Source organism: Hyperolius riggenbachi, chromosome 11, assembly GCF_040937935.1.
Source record: "Hyperolius riggenbachi isolate aHypRig1 chromosome 11, aHypRig1.pri, whole genome shotgun sequence".
NCBI lineage: Eukaryota > Metazoa > Chordata > Amphibia > Anura > Hyperoliidae > Hyperolius > Hyperolius riggenbachi.
In genome coordinates this window covers 53925466-53939373 of record NC_090656.1, presented here as the reverse complement: position 1 = coordinate 53939373, position 13908 = coordinate 53925466, and the positions used below count along the sequence as shown (strand labels likewise).

At 50.3% G+C, this 13908-nt stretch overlaps 1 protein-coding gene across 2 annotated transcripts in view; it reads left to right on the top strand.

The window, feature by feature from the left end:
* The window catches only part of LOC137537693 (fatty acyl-CoA hydrolase precursor, medium chain-like), a 138766-nt gene that overhangs the window by 8885 nt on the left and 115973 nt on the right, over positions 1-13908 (top strand). The gene's annotated exons all lie outside the window — the stretch shown is intronic.

The following is a 13908-nucleotide window of genomic DNA, read 5'->3' as shown; positions in this document are numbered from 1 at the left end:
TCTCATTACATGCATTTAGTCTACGTGTCACGGAGATCTGAACGTTTGGTTTGATGTGTCACGACTCCAAAAAGGTTGGGAACCACTGCCATACAAGGCTGAGTGGGGACGGTACTTCCCCACAAGCACTGACGAGTGGTTGCCTCAACCAGTAACCCTTGTTTGTGAGTATACTTCTTGCCTTTTATATACTGTCCTCGTGACCTAACAATATTATGCTAGATTGAGCTTCCGGCTCTCCCTCTGCTTTTTCCCCCATGATTTAAAGGAATACTGTAGGGGGTCGGCAGAGGTGGCCTTAGAGTACGCAGGGCCTGGGGCGAGTGTCATATGCGGGGCCTAGAGACATATGCTATGGATACTCGTTGTGGAAGCACACACTGTATAGGTTAGATAGGTAGGTGCCTCCAGTATAGGTTAGATAGGTAGGTGCCCCGCAGTATAGATTAGATAGGTAGGTACCCTGCAGTATAGATTAGATAGATAGGTGACTGCAGTATAGATTAGACAGGTAGGTGCCCTGCAGTACAGATTAGATAGGTAGGTAGGTACCCTGCAGTATAGATTAGATAGGTGCCTGCAGTATAGATTAGTTAGGTAGGTACCCCACAGTATATATTAGATAGGTGCCTGCAGTATAGATTAGATAGGGTGGTGCCCTGCAGTACAGATTAGATAGGTGCCTGCAGTATAGATTAGACAGGTAGGTGCCCTGCAGTATAGATTAGATAGGTAGGTAGGTACCCTGCAGTATAGATTAGATAGGTGCCTGCAGTATAGATTAGTCAAGTAGGTGCCCCGCAGTATATATTAGATAGGTGCCTGCAGTATAGATTAGATAGGGTGGTGCCCTGCAGTACAGATTAGATAGGTGCCTGCAGTATAGATTAGATAGGTGCCAGCCTGCAGTATAGGTTAGATAGGTAGGTGCCCCGCAGTATAGATTATATAGGTAGGTGCCCTGCAGTATAGATTATATAGGTAGAAGCCCTGCAGTATAGATTAGATAGGTAAGTGCCCCGCAGTACAGGTTAGATAAGGTGGCTGCAGTGCTGGGGAAATCGGGCATAGTTGTTAAAATTCACGTGTCTTCACCGATGCTCACAGCTACCATCTAGTTCCTCTCCCAGCATCTGTGTATTGGTAACAGTGCCCCCCTGTGGTGACATGCGGTCACGTCATCCCAGGAGGCGCTGTTACCAATGCACAGATGCTGGGAGAGGAAATAGATGGTGGCTGTGAGCATCGGTGAAGACACGTGAGTTTTAACAACTATGCCCGCGCTCGCCAGCACTGCAGAGGGTGCAGGGCCTGGGGCGATTGCCCCACTTGCCACCCTCAAAGGCCGGCTCTGGGGGTCGGGGAAAATGAGTTGAACTTACCCGGGGCTTCTAATGGACCCCCGCAGACATCCTGTGCCCGCGCAGCCACTCACCGATGCTCCGGCCCCTCCTCTGGTTCACGCCTGGAATTTCAGACTTTAAAGTCTGAAAACCACTACGCCTGCGTTGCCGTGTCCTCGCTCCTGCTGATGTCCCCAGGAGTGTACTGCGCAGGCCCAGTATGGTCTGGGCCTGCGCAGTACGCTCCTGGTGACATCAGCGGGAGCGAGGACACGGCAACGCAGGCGCAGTGGTTTTCAGACTTTAAAGTCTGAAATTCCAGGCGTGAACCAAAGGCGGGAGTTCCTCTTTAAGGTGTTCCCCAGCAGGAGGGGAGGCAGCGCAGTGAAGGGGGAGCGATGGGCACAGCGGTGGGGAAGGGGGGATATCTCCCCCCTTCCCTTACCTTGGGGCTCCCCCTTCCTCACTCTCCCCTCCAGAACTAAAGTTTGTGGGTGGCTGGCAGCGGGCATCAGCGGGCGGGGACTTACCTCCTCCTTGTTCCGGCGCTCTGCATAGCCGTTAGTCTGGTCTGGTCTAGACCAGAGCAGCGGCATGCAGAACTTCCTCTGGCACTTGGAACAAGGAGGAGGTAAGTCCCCACCCGCTGATGCCCTCTGCCAGCCGCCCGCAAAGTTTAGTTCTTGAGGGGAGAGTGAGGAAGGGGGAGCCCCAAGGTGAGGGAAGGGGGGGAGACGTCCCCCCTTCCCCACCGCTGTGCCCACCGCTCCACCTTCACTGCGCTGCCTCCCCTCCACATGCTATGGTGGACGATATCCACTCTCTGAGAAAAATAGGTGAATGTCGTCCACCTGCGTTCACGCAGGACTCGACCTCTGGTTCAAAGCACACCAGTCCTTTCTATGACCATTAGTTTAATTTTGTAATAATGTTTGAATGTAAGAAATATATTAATTTGAAGGATGAGAATAAAGTTTAGAGTTTATTTAAGGGGCCCTGAGCAGAAGCCGAGAATGCCATAACTAACCTACCTGGGGCTTCCTCCAGTACCCTCATAGCCCGCGAGGTCCGTCTGTGACCTCTGGGCTCCCTCTGTTCTTCCGCTGGCGGCTCTGTAAGCGTCTTGCAAACAGCCTCTAACAGAGCCTCCCGTGGAAGAATGGGGGGAGCCCAACAGACACTGAAGGACCCCACGGACCATGGGGGGGGGGGGGGGTACTGGAGGAGCCCCAGGTAAGTTCATTGTGGCATTTTTGTCTTCTGCTCAGGGTCTCTTTAAAATATTTTTCAAGAGAAAAGTACATATATATGTATCCTGATCGAAAGAGGGACAGAGGGATCTGGGACAGACTGTCCCTCTAAAAAAGGGACAGTTGGGAGCTATGCAACATATACATAAATAGAGAGACAGACAACTTAAGTGACACTTAAGTCATCCAAAAAATGAGTTTTACTCACCTGGGGCTTCTACCAGCCCCCTGCAGCCATCCTGTGCCCTCATAGTCTCGATCAGATGCTCCTGTCCCCCGCCAGCAGCCACTTCTGTTTTCGGCGACAGGCCCGACAGGCCTGGGAACGTGAGTGATTCTTTGTGTTCCTGGCCGCAATAGCAGTATAGAGGGCGCTATTGCGGCCAGGAACATGTAGAATTACTCGCGTTCCCGGGCCTGTCGCCGAAAATGGAAGTGGCTGCCGGCGGGGGACAGGAGCATCGGATCGAGACTACGAGGTCATAGGATGGCTGCAGGGGGCTGATAGAAGCCCCAGCTGAGTAAAACTCCATTTTTTTCTTTTTATGACTTAAGCATCCCTTTAAGGCTTTGTTCACATCTAAAATCGCAATCGCTGAGCCCAGCGTTTTGCGATTTTGTGAGTGATTTTTTTAGCGCCTCCTGACGTTTACCTGCGTGCTATGATTTTTTGTAAAGTGCTTTTCTAAAAGCTTTTGCAGATCGATTTGTTTGTTCGCTTCCTGATGCAAGTGAGGAAGTGAACTCTTACACCCGGAAATTAATGAATGTAATGTATGTATTCTTAAAAGCGCTGGGGAAATCGCTATACAAAGCATTTTTTTTTCAAGCGCTTTGAGATTTCCCTATACCTTCCATTGAGGCAAATCGCCCCATAAATGGCACAGGCAGCGCTTTGGTGAGCACATGAGAATCAAACCGCTCAGATGGGAACACTCTCATAGAGAATCATTGCACAAGCGCTTTTAAAGCGATTTTGAAAATCGCCGGCACTTAAAAAAAGGCTCAAAACGCCCTAGGTGTGAACAAGCCCTAAGTCCACCTACCTAGTTCAAGTACAAGTCAGTCCGCAGCAAAAGTGCATGATCCTTAGATGCACAGCGAAGGCTTGTGTCCCTATAGTTCCTATAATGGCCTTGATTCATAAACGATTACCGCATGCATTATCGCCAAAGCGGTAAATTACCGCATGGAATGTTGTTGATAGTGGACTCATAAAATTTTACGCCTGTTTTTACGCATGTTTTACCGCATGCGGTAATAGTGCGGTAATGAAAACGTTGTTTGTGTCGTTAAACTGAATGAAGTGAATTCATGAAAACAGGGGGAAGTAAGGAAACGATAAGTGTTGTTATCGCCAACAAAGACCTGGCGAGTTTGTTCTACTCAGTAGCATTTTAGGTGACAAATGGAGCCCTTTCAACTTAATGTTATGGAGGAGGAAACATAGAAGTGTGGTTGTAATATCACCCAGGGTGTTTAGAAATCGTACAGAGTACATAATTTATAAGAATAATTATAATATACAGTATATATTAAAAAAAAAAAATACATATATGTATATATATTAGGGATGGGACTTCGAATCCGGCGAATCCACGAATCCATCGAATCTTAGGAAAGATTCGAGATTCGTGGATTTAAATCCCCAGGCCATTTGCGCGCATTCGAATCTGACGAATCCGCGCAACCCGCCGCAACATTTCGTCGCACGCGTATACATTACCTGCGCCGCTTGTGACGTCATCGCGACCACCTCCGACCTTGCGTCCATCCGCGCGTCGCTCCCGCTCCCGCGTGATGACGTTGACACTGCCCTGCCTCTAGACGTCGCTTTCGCGGAGAAGACCCGGCGTGGACGGACGGACTAGATCGGAAGGCGTGGGCGGACAGAACAGCGACAGGTACAGTATGTCTGGGGGCACCCGTGGGGGACGTTGCTGGTGGGGGACGTTGCTGGTGGGGGTCGGCTGGTGGTCGGGTGCGGGCCTACGTGAGGTCGGGCGGGCGGGCGGCCTACTAGGGGACCTATGCCTGGCTATCTATACTGGGGGGACCTATGCCTGGCTACCTATACTGGGGAGGACCTATCTACCTGGCTATCTATACTGGGGGGACCTATGCCTGGCTACCTATACTGGGGGGACCTATGCCTGGCTATCTATACTGGGGGGACCTATGCCTGGCTATCTATACTGGGGGGACCTAAGCCTGGCTACCTATACTGGGGGGACCTATGCCTAGCTACCTATACTGGGGGGACCTATGCCTTGCTATCTATACTGGGGGGACCTATGCCTGGCTACCTACACTGGGGGGACTTATGCCTGGCTATCTATACTGGGGGGACCTATCTACCTGGCTATCTATACTGGGGGGAACTATGCCTGGCTATCTATACTGGCGGGACCTATGCCTGGCTATCTATACTGGGGGGACCTATGCCTGGCTACCTATACTGGGGGGACCTATGCCTGGCTATCTATACTGGGGGGACCTATGCCTGGCTATCTATACTGGGGGGACCTATGCCTGGCTATCTATACTGGGGGGACCTATGCCTGGCTACCTATACTGGGGGGACCTATGCCTGGCTATCTATACTGGGGGAACCTATGCCTGGCTATCTATACTGGGGGGACCTATGCCTGGCTACCTATACTGGGGGGACCTATGCCTGGCTATCTATACTGGGGGGACCTATGCCTGGCTATCTATACTGGGGGAACTTATGCCTGGCTACCTATACTGGGGGGATCTATGCCTGGCTATCTATACTGGGGGGACCTATGCCTGGCTATCTATACTGGGGGGACCTATGCCTGGCTACCTATACTGGGGGGACCTATGCCTGGCTACCTATACTGGGGGGACCTATGCCTGGCTATCTATACTAGGGGGACCTATGCCTGGCTACCTACACTGGGGGGACCTATGCCTGGCTATCTATACTGGGGGGACCTATCTACCTGGCTATCTATACTGGGGGGACCTATGCCTGGCTATCTATACTGGGGGGACCTATGCCTGGCTACCTATACTGGGGGGACCTATGCCTGGCTATCTATACTGGGGGGACCTATGCCTGGCTATCTATACTGGGGGGACCTATGCCTGGCTACCTATACTGTGGGGACCTATGCCTGGCTACCTATACTGAGGGGAACCTATGCCTGGCTACCTATACTGGGGGGACCTATGCCTGGCTACCTACACTGGGGGGGACCTATCTACCTGTCTATCTATACTGGGGGGACCTATGCCTGGCTATCTATCCTGGGGGCACCTTTACCAGAAACTACCTATACTGTCATTTTGATTATCATGTGCTTGTTCTTTGAGAAAAGGTTTGGTGGTTGAACTTAATGAGCCTTTCCTACCCTTCTCCCTTTATGAATGCCTGCAGTCCAAGTCCCACACAAGCCAGATACTCCCTGATGGCTGCTGTTGCCTGAGCCTCACACAAGCTGCCTCCAAAGTAGGAAAGAGACACCACCAAAGACATCTTGCTACAGTAAGAAAAGTAGTAATATACTCGCATTCTGTTTGTCTTTTTGAGGGGCACAATGTACTGTACCTTACTATGTTTCTTCCATATATCACACAATTATTTTGTACAAGATTCATGAGATTCGGGATTTGAAAGGTTCGAGATATTCGAGGACCTTTTCAGATTCGGATTCGAAAAAAATTCGTCCCATCCCTAATATATATATATACATATACATATACATATACATATACATATATATATATATATATATATATATATATATATATATATATATATATATATATATACATACAGGGGCGGCGCCAGGGGGGTGCTCGAGCACCCCCTAGAATTGTCCAAGCACTCCCAAAGCACCCCCTGGAGTGAACTGACTTCAGGCGTCTAAAAGACGCCAAGTCAGTTCACACAGCGGCAGCACGGAGCAGCAGGCAGGGCTACGGTAAGATGGCCGCCCGGAGCCCTGTTCTGCAGACTTCGAGTCTGCAGTGCATGGCTTCGGGCGGCCATTTTCCCGTAGCCCTGCTCTCTGCATGCAGGCAGGAAGTCTCGTCGTGACGTCGGGAAGGAAGAGGATCGTGGGCGCGCGGGCGCTGCGCGCCACAAGGAGGTCGGGACTCGGGACAGGAGGTCGGGAAAGAAGGTCTTCTGGCTGTAGGTGAGTAAATGGGTTTTTCTTTTCTTTTTCAGGTGATGCTGATTGTGCATATTGGGGTCATATCTGCTACGGATTGTGCATATTGGGGTCATATCTGCTACGGATTGTACATATACTGGGGACATATACACCTGCCTACATATACTGGGGACATATACCCCTGCCTACATATACTGGGGACATATACCTCTGGCTACATATACTGGGGGCATATACCCCCTGGCTACATATACTGGGGACATATACCTCTGGCTACATATACTGGGGACATATACCCCTGGCTACATATACTGGGGACATATACCCCTGGCTACATATACTGGGGACATATACCTCTGGCTACATATACTGGGGACATATACACCTGCCTACATATACTGGGGACATATACCCCTGCCTACATATACTGGGGACATATACCTCTGGCTACATATACTGGGGACATATACCCCTGGCTACATATACTGGGGACATATACCTCTGGCTACATATACTGGGGACATATACCGGGGACATATACACCTGCCTACATATACTGGGGACATATACACCTGCCTACATATACTGGGGACATATACCCCTGCATACATATACTGGGCACATATACCCCTGCCTACATATACTGAGCACATATACCCCTGGCTACATATACTGGGGACATATACCCCTGGCTACATATACTGGGGACATATACCTCTGGCTACATATACTGGGGACATATACACCTGCCTACATATACTGGGGACATATACCCCTGCCTACATATACTGGGGACATATACCTCTGGCTACATATACTGGGGACATATACCCCTGGCTACATATACTGGGGACATATACCGGGGACATATACACCTGCCTACATATACTGGGGACATATACACCTGCCTACATATACTGGGGACATATACCCCTGCCTACATATACTGGGCACATATACCCCTGCCTACATATACTGAGCACATATACCCCTGGCTACATATACTGGGGACATATACCCCTGGCTACATATCCTGGGCACATATACCCCTGGCTACATATCCTGGGCACATATACCCCTGCCTACATATACTGGGCACATATACCCCTGGCTACATATACTGGGCACATATACCCCTGGCTACATATACTGGGCACATATACCCCTGGCTACATATACTGGGCACATATACCCCTGGCTACATATACTGGGCACCTATACCTCTGCCTACATATACTGGGCACCTATACCTCTGCCTACATATACTGGGCACATATACCTCTGCCTACATATACTGGGCACATATACTCCTGGCTACATATACTGGGCACATATATCCCTGGCTACATATACTGGGCACATATATCCCTGGCTACATATACTAGGCACATATATCCCTGGCTACATATACTGGGCACATATATCCCTGGCTACATATACTGGGGACAACTGGCTGTTTGTCATTATGTGCATTTACTGGTGAAAAGCTGTCTCTTATTATGTGCATTTACTGGTGAAAAGCTGTCTCTTATGTGCATTTACTGGTGAAAAGCTGTCTCTTATTATGTGCATTTACTGGGGAAACGCTGTCTCTCATTACGTGCATTTACTGGTGAAAGGCTGTCTGTCATTACCTGCATTTACTGGTGAAACGCTGTCTCTTATGTGCATTTAGTGGGGAAACGCTGTCTCTCATTACATGCATTTAGTCTACGTGTCACGGAGATCTGAACGTTTGGTTTGATGTGTCACGACTCCAAAAAGGTTGGGAACCACTGCCATACAAGGCTGAGTGGGGACGGTACTTCCCCACAAGCACTGACGAGTGGTTGCCTCAACCAGTAACCCTTGTTTGTGAGTATACTTCTTGCCTTTTATATACTGTCCTCGTGACCTAACAATATTATGCTAGATTGAGCTTCCGGCTCTCCCTCTGCTTTTTCCCCCATGATTTAAAGGAATACTGTAGGGGGTCGGCAGAGGTGGCCTTAGAGTACGCAGGGCCTGGGGCGAGTGTCATATGCGGGGCCTAGAGACATATGCTATGGATACACGTTGTGGAAGCACACACTGTATAGGTTAGATAGGTAGGTGCCTCCAGTATAGGTTAGATAGGTAGGTGCCCCGCAGTATAGATTAGATAGGTAGGTACCCTGCAGTATAGATTAGATAGATAGGTGACTGCAGTATAGATTAGACAGGTAGGTGCCCTGCAGTACAGATTAGATAGGTAGGTAGGTACCCTGCAGTATAGATTAGATAGGTGCCTGCAGTATAGATTAGTTAGGTAGGTACCCCACAGTATATATTAGATAGGTGCCTGCAGTATAGATTAGATAGGGTGGTGCCCTGCAGTACAGATTAGATAGGTGCCTGCAGTATAGATTAGACAGGTAGGTGCCCTGCAGTACAGATTAGATAGGTAGGTAGGTACCCTGCAGTATAGATTAGATAGGTGCCTGCAGTATAGATTAGTCAAGTAGGTGCCCCGCAGTATATATTAGATAGGTGCCTGCAGTATAGATTAGATAGGGTGGTGCCCTGCAGTACAGATTAGATAGGTGCCTGCAGTATAGATTAGATAGGTGCCAGCCTGCAGTATAGGTTAGATAGGTAGGTGCCCCGCAGTATAGATTATATAGGTAGGTGCCCTGCAGTATAGATTATATAGGTAGAAGCCCTGCAGTATAGATTAGATAGGTAAGTGCCCCGCAGTACAGGTTAGATAGGGTGGCTGCAGTGCTGGGGAAATCGGGCATAGTTGTTAAAATTCACGTGTCTTCACCGATGCTCACAGCTACCATCTAGTTCCTCTCCCAGCATCTGTGTATTGGTAACAGTGCCCCCCTGTGGTGACATGCGGTCACGTCATCCCAGGAGGCGCTGTTACCAATGCACAGATGCTGGGAGAGGAAATAGATGGTGGCTGTGAGCATCGGTGAAGACACGTGAGTTTTAACAACTATGCCCGCGCTCGCCAGCACTGCAGAGGGTGCAGGGCCTGGGGCGATTGCCCCACTTGCCACCCTCAAAGGCCGGCTCTGGGGGTCGGGGAAAATGAGTTGAACTTACCCGGGGCTTCTAATGGACCCCCGCAGACATCCTGTGCCCTCGCAGCCACTCACCGATGCTCCGGCCCCTCCTCTGGCTCACGCCTGGAATTTCAGACTTTAAAGTCTGAAAACCACTACGCCTGCGTTGCCGTGTCCTCGCTCCTGCTGATGTCCCCAGGAGTGTACTGCGCAGGCCCAGTATGGTCTGGGCCTGCGCAGTACGCTCCTGGTGACATCAGCTGGAGCGAGGACACGGCAACGCAGGCGCAGTGGTTTTCAGACTTTAAAGTCTGAAATTCCAGGCGTGAACCAAAGGCGGGAGTTCCTCTTTAAGGTGTTCCCCAGCAGGAGGGGAGGCAGCGCAGTGAAGGGGGAGCGATGGGCACAGCGGTGGGGAAGGGGGGATATCTCCCCCCTTCCCTTACCTTGGGGCTCCCCCTTCCTCACTCTCCCCTCCAGAACTAAAGTTTGTGGGTGGCTGGCAGCGGGCATCAGCGGGCGGGGACTTACCTCCTCCTTGTTCCGGCGCTCTGCATAGCCGTTAGTCTGGTCTGGTCTAGACCAGAGCAGCGGCATGCAGAACTTCCTCTGGCACTTGGAACAAGGAGGAGGTAAGTCCCCACCCGCTGATGCCCTCTGCCAGCCGCCCGCAAAGTTTAGTTCTTGAGGGGAGAGTGAGGAAGGGGGAGCCCCAAGGTGAGGGAAGGGGGGGAGACGTCCCCCCTTCCCCACCGCTGTGCCCACCGCTCCACCTTCACTGCGCTGCCTCCCCTCCACATGCTATGGTGGACGATATCCACTCTCTGAGAAAAATAGGTGAATGTCGTCCACCTGCGTTCACGCAGGACTCGACCTCTGGTTCAAAGCACACCAGTCCTTTCTATGACCATTAGTTTAATTTTGTAATAATGTTTGAATGTAAGAAATATATTAATTTGAAGGATGAGAATAAAGTTTAGAGTTTATTTAAGGGGCCCTGAGCAGAAGCCGAGAATGCCATAACTAACCTACCTGGGGCTTCCTCCAGTACCCTCATAGCCCGCGAGGTCCGTCTGTGACCTCTGGGCTCCCTCTGTTCTTCCGCTGGCGGCTCTGTAAGCGTCTTGCAAACAGCCTCTAACAGAGCCTCCCGTGGAAGAATGGGGGGAGCCCAACAGACACTGAAGGACCCCACGGACCATGGGGGGGTACTGGAGGAGCCCCAGGTAAGTTCATTGTGGCATTTTTGTCTTCTGCTCAGGGTCTCTTTAAAATATTTTTCAAGAGAAAAGTACATATATATGTATCCTGATCGAAAGAGGGACAGAGGGATCTGGGACAGACTGTCCCTCTAAAAAAGGGACAGTTGGGAGCTATGCAACATATACATAAATAGAGAGACAGACAACTTAAGTGACACTTAAGTCATCCAAAAAATGAGTTTTACTCACCTGGGGCTTCTACCAGCCCCCTGCAGCCATCCTGTGCCCTCATAGTCTCGATCAGATGCTCCTGTCCCCCGCCAGCAGCCACTTCTGTTTTCGGCGACAGGCCCGACAGGCCTGGGAACGTGAGTGATTCTTTGTGTTCCTGGCCGCAATAGCAGTATAGAGGGCGCTATTGCGGCCAGGAACATGTAGAATTACTCGCGTTCCCGGGCCTGTCGCCGAAAATGGAAGTGGCTGCCGGCGGGGGACAGGAGCATCGGATCGAGACTACGAGGTCATAGGATGGCTGCAGGGGGCTGATAGAAGCCCCAGCTGAGTAAAACTCCATTTTTTTCTTTTTATGACTTAAGCATCCCTTTAAGGCTTTGTTCACATCTAAAATCGCAATCGCTGAGCCCAGCGTTTTGCGATTTTGTGAGTGATTTTTTTAGCGCCTCCTGACGTTTACCTGCGTGCTATGATTTTTTGTAAAGTGCTTTTCTAAAAGCTTTTGCAGATCGATTTGTTTGTTCGCTTCCTGATGCAAGTGAGGAAGTGAACTCTTACACCCGGAAATTAATGAATGTAATGTATGTATTCTTAAAAGCGCTGGGGAAATCGCTATACAAAGCATTTTTTTTCAAGCGCTTTGAGATTTCCCTATACCTTCCATTGAGGCAAATCGCCCCATAAATGGCACAGGCAGCGCTTTGGTGAGCACATCAGAATCAAACTGCTCAGATGGGAACACTCTCATAGAGAATCATTGCACAAGCGCTTTTAAAGCGATTTTGAAAATCGCCGGCACTTAAAAAAAGGCTAAAAACGCCCTAGGTGTGAACAAGCCCTAAGTCCACCTACCTAGTTCAAGTACAAGTCAGTCCGCAGCAAAGGTGCATGATCCTTAGATGCACAGCGAAGGCTTGTGTCCCTATAGTTCCTATAATGGCCTTGATTCATAAACGATTACCGCATGCATTATCGCCAAAGCGGTAAATTACCGCATGGAATGTTGTTGATAGTGGACTCATAAAATGTTACGCCTGTTTTTACGCATGTTTTACCGCATGCGGTAATAGTGCGGTAATGAAAACGTTGTTTGTGTCGTTAAACTGAATGAAGTGAATTCATGAAAAAAGGGGGAAGTAAGGAAACGATAAGTGTTGTTATCGCCAACAAAGACCTGGCGAGTTTGTTCTACTCAGTAGCATTTTAGGTGACAAATGGAGCCCTTTCAACTTAATGTTATGGAGGAGGAAACATAGAAGTGTGGTTGTAATATCACCCAGGGTGTTTAGAAATCGTACAGAGTACATAATTTATAAGAATAATTATAATATACAGTATATATTAAAAAAAAAAATACATATATGTATATATATTAGGGATGGGACTTCGAATCCGGCGAATCCACGAATCCATCGAATCTTAGGAAAGATTCGAGATTCGTGGATTCAAATCCCCAGGCCATTTGCGCGCATTCGAATCTGACGAATCTGCGCAACCCGCCGCAACATTTCGTCGCACGCGTATACATTACCTGCGCCGCTTGTGACGTCATCGCGACCACCTCCGACCTTGCGTCCATCCGCGCGTCGCTCCCGCTCCCGCGTGATGACGTTGACACTGCCCTGCCTCTAGACGTCGCTTTCGCGGAGAAGACCCGGCGTGGACGGACGGACTAGATCGGAAGGCGTGGGCGGACAGAACAGCGACAGGTACAGTATGTCTGGGGGCACCCGTGGGGGACGTTGCTGGTGGGGGACGTTGCTGGTGGGGGTCGGCTGGTGGTCGGGTGCGGGCCTACGTGAGGTCGGGCGGGCGGGCGGCCTACTAGGGGACCTATGCCTGGCTATCTATACTGGGGGGACCTATGCCTGGCTACCTATACTGGGGAGGACCTATCTACCTGGCTATCTATACTGGGGGGACCTATGCCTGGCTACCTATACTGGGGGGACCTATGCCTGGCTATCTATACTGGGGGGACCTATGCCTGGCTATCTATACTGGGGGGACCTAAGCCTGGCTACCTATACTGGGGGGACCTATGCCTAGCTACCTATACTGGGGGGACCTATGCCTTGCTATCTATACTGGGGGGACCTATGCCTGGCTACCTACACTGGGGGGACTTATGCCTGGCTATCTATACTGGGGGGACCTATCTACCTGGCTATCTATACTGGGGGGAACTATGCCTGGCTATCTATACTGGCGGGACCTATGCCTGGCTATCTATACTGGGGGGACCTATGCCTGGCTACCTATACTGGGGGGACCTATGCCTGGCTATCTATACTGGGGGGACCTATGCCTGGCTATCTATACTGGGGGGACCTATGCCTGGCTATCTATACTGGGGGGACCTATGCCTGGCTACCTATACTGGGGGGACCTATGCCTGGCTATCTATACTGGGGGAACCTATGCCTGGCTATCTATACTGGGGGGACCTATGCCTGGCTACCTATACTGGGGGGACCTATGCCTGGCTATCTATACTGGGGGGACCTATGCCTGGCTATCTATACTGGGGGAACTTATGCCTGGCTACCTATACTGGGGGGATCTATGCCTGGCTATCTATACTGGGGGGACCTATGCCTGGCTATCTATACTGGGGGGACCTATGCCTGGCTACCTATACTGGGGGGACCTATGCCTGGCTACCTATACTGGGGGGACCTATGCCTGGCTATCTATAC